The following is a 6,748-nucleotide window of genomic DNA, read 5'->3' as shown; positions in this document are numbered from 1 at the left end:
AAAAAAAAAAAAAAAAAAAAAGATTAAAACCAAGCTAAACAAACTTTGTGGTTGTGTGTTAGCTTTGGTAAATGTTTTGTCTTTTTTTTTTTTAATTTTTCTGGTTTTTTTTGAGCCAGAGTCTATTTTGTAGCACTGACTGGTCTGGTCTAGAACTTCCCATGAGAACCAGGTTGGCCTTGAACTCTCAGAGATCCACCTGCCTCAGCTTCAGGAGGACCGAACTAAAGGTGTGCACCACCGTGCCTGGCACCTTGGACAAATTCTCATCTAAATCCCTTCCAGCTGTTTGGTAAATTTGGAGTAATCAAAGTTCTCATCTCATCGGGATCATCATAAAGTTTGAATAAGACACTGTATCTAGAAGACCTGCTCACAGAGTGCACTGTATCACTGTCATTGCAGACCTGGAGGAGACTAAGGGACAAAATGGGGTCATGAAAGGCCACAGACGGGGCCAGAATTGTCCCAGTCTGACACAAACTCCAGGGTCTGACGCTTTTCCACAGGTCGCTTGACTGCCTCCTGCAAGCTGTTTTGACCACTTAATGTTGATGCATTTGGAAATCTCAATCTCACACTAACCAGGACTTTTGTTCCCGAGAGAAGAAAATATATATGTCTGTGAAGGCCTGTTTTTCCCTGAGGCTTCCCCAGTCAGCCTCAGAGGCCTGGGCTCTTACCAGGTCACTCCTCCCAGTGTTAAAGAGGAAACCATGCTTTCTCAAGGACGTGCAGAAAAGTGAAAATGACATTCTCAGTTTGCTGCTGATTAGCAGACGGAGCAAACAAAACCCAAGCAATCTTCCTTCTTGATGGCTCTGAATCTTTCTCCCTTCCCAACAGCCACTGCAGGGGGCGGCGGTGGCGGTGATGTAAACAGCAATATGATCAGAATTTAATGAAGGAACAAATCTCACCAGGAGTCAAATACCGTTGTTTAAAAAAAAAAATGAAGACACCATGGACAAAAGTCCCCAAATCAGAGGTTTCCCCTAGCATTCTCAGAATCCATTTCTCAAGCTGTTAAAAACACCCTTAAAATAAACCTGCCATCTTGTGAGGACAGGAGGAAGGTTACTCTCCTTCTCCCACCATCTGCAGGACTAGCTTAGCTCTAGGCTTCCTTGAGACACACACCCCCACTTCCACCCCCAGCCTGTTTCTTATTACACAGCAGAGTGGGGTTGGTTGTAGTTTCTTTCTCTAACTTAAGAAGATTCAGTCACAGTTAACATCTGAGCACCAAGGAGACACTTCTGAGACTGTCGTTTGCTCTATGATGCGTTTTATTCCTGCAGTTTCACCTTTTCTGATCCTTCGGGGCAGTGCATTTGGCCCTTCTGTGTCTTCCATACTGAGTTCAGATCAGGTCAACTTAAATCACCATTTAAGCGGGGAGCGAAGTCTCCTTGGAGTCAGGGACTGGAACTTGGGGTGGGGCCACCCCGTGGCTGTGATTAGAGCTCAGTGTGTGGTGGTCTAAGAGGCAGTCTGTGATTCATATTAGGGCTCAGTCTGCTGGAGACAGGTCTCAGCAGCGGCAGATGCTGGATTTGTTTGTGCTGGGATTTGACCAGGGGTTGGGGTCAAGGGAGGATGGAGCTCCATCCCAGGAAGAAAAGTGCAGGAAGAGGGATCAGACATTCAGAGGGTACACAGGGGTCTGTCAGCACAGAGGACCCAACAGATGGGGACCTTGGAGCCAAGAAGAGGTCACAGCAGTGTTGGCAAGCCCTACCATAATGGCTAAAATGGAAGGACTGATGGGGCGGAGGGTTTGAGGCTGGAAGAAAAGTGGTCCTTTCTTACGAGCGGACAGTTGTTTGACAGGGTACATACAGTTAAATACCCTGTCACTGTTCTTCCAGTCTGGTAAAGATCAAACAGCTGCTACACATCACAACACAGGAAGGTTACATTAAATAGCTCTGAGCAGAAGGAAACAGACAATGAAGAGGAGGCACTGTGTGTTCCACGTATATGACACCCCCAAACAGGTGAACATTAGTCTTTAGAGCTAGGAACCTGAATAAGGACTGTAGGCAGTGTGTAGTAAGGGCTAGAGGGGTTGAAAAAGAACCAGCCAGAGAGATGGTGTGGCTATAATTTGATCTGGGTATTGGTTACATAGATAGGACATATATAAAACTCAAGTGAGAGTTGGCAGGGATGGCCCAACTCATAATCTTAGCACTTGAACAGCTGAGGCAGGAGGATTGCTCTAAGTTGAGGTCAGCCTGGGGTCCATATGAGTAGCAAGCCACTCTGGGCTCTGCAGAGTGACACCTTGCCTCAAAACAAGAGGGGACAGACACTAAGATGGCTTGCTACCAAGCCTGACAACCTGATCCCTGGGACCCACATGGCAGAGGAGATGACCAACACCTGAAAATAGTCCTCTGACAGCCACACAAGTGCGTGGCACATGCTTGCATGTGTAAGACGTCTAAGTAGACAGACAGACAGACAGACAGACACACACACACACACATCCCAAACAAATAAATGTCAAAATATAAACAACAATCATAACATAATTCATTGAGCCAAAGGCACTTTTCTTTTCTTTAATGAGTAAGTTATACTTCTAGAAAAAATAGCAGTGAGTGGAACAATCCAGAATGTGTGCTGAACAGATACAGGGACAAGATGCTTTCATTAAAAGTAAATTTGTGACCTGACAGGTTTTGGTTCAGTTAAAGATAGGTTGGTGAATTAGTTCCCTAATCACAGCTTCCTGCCCCGGCTTGCTGATCCTGAAAGCTGGGTCTGGGGGACAGTGGGTTTGTGAAGCTGTGCCCCTTGACGTGACACACTGGTAACACAATAGGAGAAACCACGGACTCAGAGTAAGAAGGCCTGGACTTGAATGGGAGCACTTGGCTTTGGCATCCAATCCAGTAGGAATAACTGGTGTATTGTAATCAGTCGGAAGGTGGGTTACAAATTATTCACTGGTAATTATAAAGCACTGAAGCTTTTAATAATATTCTTTCGACTTATTTGAATTTATAATGCATGCACTTGGTTGAAAAAAAATTAAATCTTGTAAAAGAAGATACAGCGAGAAGTCCATTTTCTTCCCGTCCTTGCCTGCAAACAACAGTCCCTCCGACTTCCTCTCTAGAGGCAAGCACTGCCATCAGCTTCTTAAATATCTTTCCAGAGGTAGTCTATACATATTCATGAATGATGTCTTTGAAGAAAATCAGAGCAGACTCAAGGTCTGCCTATAATGTTGCTTGAATACCAAATGCTTTCATGATAAAAATAATACACACTCTTTGAAAAAAATGGTATAAAAGCTCTCGTCGGCCACCATCCGCCTCTCAGTTTCAGAGTTTAGCACTGTTAACAGTTTCTGTGCAGCCTCGCCGACAACTGCACTCACCTGTAAATATACACGTGCTAAATAAGCAGAGTAATAGAGTATTACTATAAATAGTAAACTCACAGTCTGATTTTTTAAATCCGCAATGTATCAGAGCTGTTTTCCCCAACAATTATCTGTAACTCCTCTTGCTCTGCCAAGGGCCATGTGGCATTAAAGGCTTCCAGTGGTAGGGAAGGATACCGGGGCAGGGTTGCGCAGGGAGTGCCAGATCCTCTGTTGAGGGGCGCTGATGGAACTCACCTGGGTCTCAGTTTCTCCATCTGCAAAACGGAGACAATGGCTGCCCTCCCTGTCCTGTGAGTGTGCAGTGAAGACGACATAGAGACAGGGGAATGGATGAGCTAGGACTGGGAAAACCTGGCAAGTACTCTGCCAGTGTGAGCAATAACTGTTCCTCAAGGAGGGGCGGGGCAGAAGTTCCAGGGTTTGCAGTGTGACAGCCAGCACTGGTGGGGGCTTCTCCTGCTCTCCTTTGCCAAAGGAGCCATTTGCTTTTGCATAATAATTGAGACCCTTCACTGAGTTGTCAGGCATTTTCATTTCTGTTTTGTTTGTTTGTGTTGAAACTATTTAGACAGCCCAGGTTGGCCTGGAATTTTTGATCCTCCTGCCTCTGCTTCCTGAGTGCTGGGACTCCAAATAGATGTCATGTCCAGTTTCTTTGTTCAATCTGTCTCTCTTTCTCCCCACCTCCCTCTCTGTTTCCCCCTCCCTTTCTCTCCTCCCCTTTCCCTCTCTCTCTCTCACACACACACACAAATTCTTCCGACAACGCTACAAAATAGATCTCATAGATACCTTATTCAACTGCCAAGGTTGGCACAGTTGATAAATGAATCGCACTTCTGAACCACCCCCAAATCTGCGCTAGGTTTTTTGTTTGTTTGTTTGACATGATTCAATTACATGGCTGTGCTGTGACTTAGTGACTGGACAAAGAGTGGCTCCTCCCCCAGCACTGAGACATACAAAGCATCTGATGACAAACTGGGTCTCCCAGGCTGACACACTGCTGCCTGTTCCAGGACCCTTCAAAGGTCTCCTGCACTAAATAATGGGAAAGGAAAGTGTACTGGCATATGCCTGTAACCCCAGGGAGGTAGAGACAGGAAACCCACAAATCGCAAACTCAGAGTGAGCCTGGGCTGCATGAGACACTGTTTCAATAAACAAATAATCATTAAAATCCTCATCCTTATCTAGGAGATATATTTATATATACATATATTATATATGTATCATATATATATATGATAGGCACTGGGAATTGAACCCATGTCCTGGGAATTGAACCCAAGTCCTCTGAAAGAACAGTCAGTCCTCTTAACCTCTGAACCATGTCTCCAGCCCCTCACTTAAGACCTTCTTATAGATTATATCATGCCCTGTTTCAAAGCCCAGCATCTCAGGATGTGACCTTGTTTAAAAACACAGTCACTGAATTGTAACTAGCTAATAGCACAGGCCTGTAATCCCAGTAATCAGGAGGTGAAGGCAAGATCAGGAGTTCAAGGCTATCCTCCTCTGCAGAGTGAGTTTAAAGCCACAGTCTCAAAAATACTCACCTCCCAAAAGGAAATAAATAAATGACCTCCTTTGGGGTAAAGTAGGCCCTGGCTTGACTAGTGTCCTTAGCAGAAGGCCTCAAGAACTCAAACAGGGATAATGTCACTGAATCCCAAAGTAGTAACTAGAGTTTCGTAGCCACAAGCAAAAGAATGCCGAAGGTGGCCAGCAAACCACCAGAAGTTGGTAAGATGCATAGGAGAATCCCACTTCAGGTTTCAGAGATGTTGGACTTCTGAACCTTAGGACTTAGGCAATAAACTTCTGTTGTGTTAGGCACCCACTTTATGGTATTTTGTTATGACAGCCCTAGAAACTAACCCTAAGGCTCAGCTTTAAACCCGGGCTTTAGATGCAAGAGATAGCAGGGCGGTGGTGGCGCACGCCTTTAATCCCAGCACTCGGGAGGCAGAGGCAGGCGGATCTCTGGGAGTTCGAGACCAGCCTGGTCTACAAGAGCTAGTTCCGGGACAGGCACCAAAGCTACAGAGAAACCCTGTCTCGAAAAACAAAACAAAAACAAAAAACAAACAAACAAACAAAAAAACCAAGATGCAAGAGATGCCTTCTTTCTCTGTCCCATTTCTAGTCCCTTAATTGGTTGTTGGTATCCTTGGCCATTCGCTTGTTCAACACACAGACAATCACATCCGTGACATTTCCCCAACCCCCCTCATGGCAGGCAGCGCACCAGCAGTCTGTTTATTTCCCAACATGCTCTGCTCAGGGCCAGTCAGGTCCCCTGCCCCCTGCCTCCTCCTGGCTCTGGGCCAGCCCAGCTCCTCTGGGGAGACAGTAGATTGAAGCCCCCTTCTGGGTTGCCTAGGCGACAGTGCCGACTGAGTGCCCTCGAGCCAAGCAGCTGTGGCTGCAGGGAAGCAAGGGGCCAGGGGAAGCTAAGTTAAGGGAGGAGGACGGGGGAGGACCCTAGAAGAACCCCCAAAAGTGATGCTGACAGAAGCCCAAAAGGAGACACGGACGCCCCAGTCTCATCGGGTCTAGTGCTCGAAAACAATACGCGAGACCGACAAAGTACTTCCTTGGGCGCTGGCGTAAGGAGCACAGCTCTCTGGGTCTTTTCATCCGAACCCTGGTGGAACCTATGCTTTGAGGCCCCCTGATTGTACCAAAGATCAAATGATGACAAGACTCAGGGACTCAGGCAAATGAAGACTGATATCCCGCTTGGTAAATTCTTCCCCCATAAAATGCAGTGAGGTGCACAGTGAATAGAGAGGAAAATGCAAATTTCTCGTTGATGCTGAGCCTAAGCAATGTCTGCTCTGAACAGTGATCTGTGCTGGGGCTGGGTTACAGAGGGAGAGGGACGGAGAAGAACCTCAGGCTGAGAATTGCCTTCAGGCAGCAGATGTTCTGCCTTCCCCACCAATCATTACCTCAGGAATGGCCTTCAACAATTGCAGCCTGCGCTGCTCCAAGGCAATTCTTTTCAGTCCACTGGGTTAGGTCAGGCCTCATTCCTAAGGCAATTGGTTTGTCCTGTTGCCCTGGCCACAGGTCAGCACAAGGGCAGTATATAAGCATTGTTATAGCCAACGAAGAGTAGTGCCAGACTTTGGCTCTGATCACCGAGAGGGAGGAATTCACATCGGCTCTTCCATGTCAGCAGCTGCTGCCACTGTCTTGTTATCAGATGGAATCTAACATGATGTCAACTTACGATGGAGAAAGACTAGAGGTGGACAGCACATCATTTACCCCTCTGCTTTTCATTGTACCAGCCAGCAAGCTCTGTGTTTCTTTCTTTTTTTTTTTTTTTTTTTT

This window comes from Microtus ochrogaster, linkage group LG5 (genome assembly GCF_000317375.1).
Source record: "Microtus ochrogaster isolate Prairie Vole_2 linkage group LG5, MicOch1.0, whole genome shotgun sequence".
Classification (NCBI taxonomy): Eukaryota; Metazoa; Chordata; class Mammalia; order Rodentia; family Cricetidae; genus Microtus; species Microtus ochrogaster.
The sequence above is the reverse complement of the archived record's forward strand: the minus strand, read 5'-3'. Positions refer to the sequence as shown.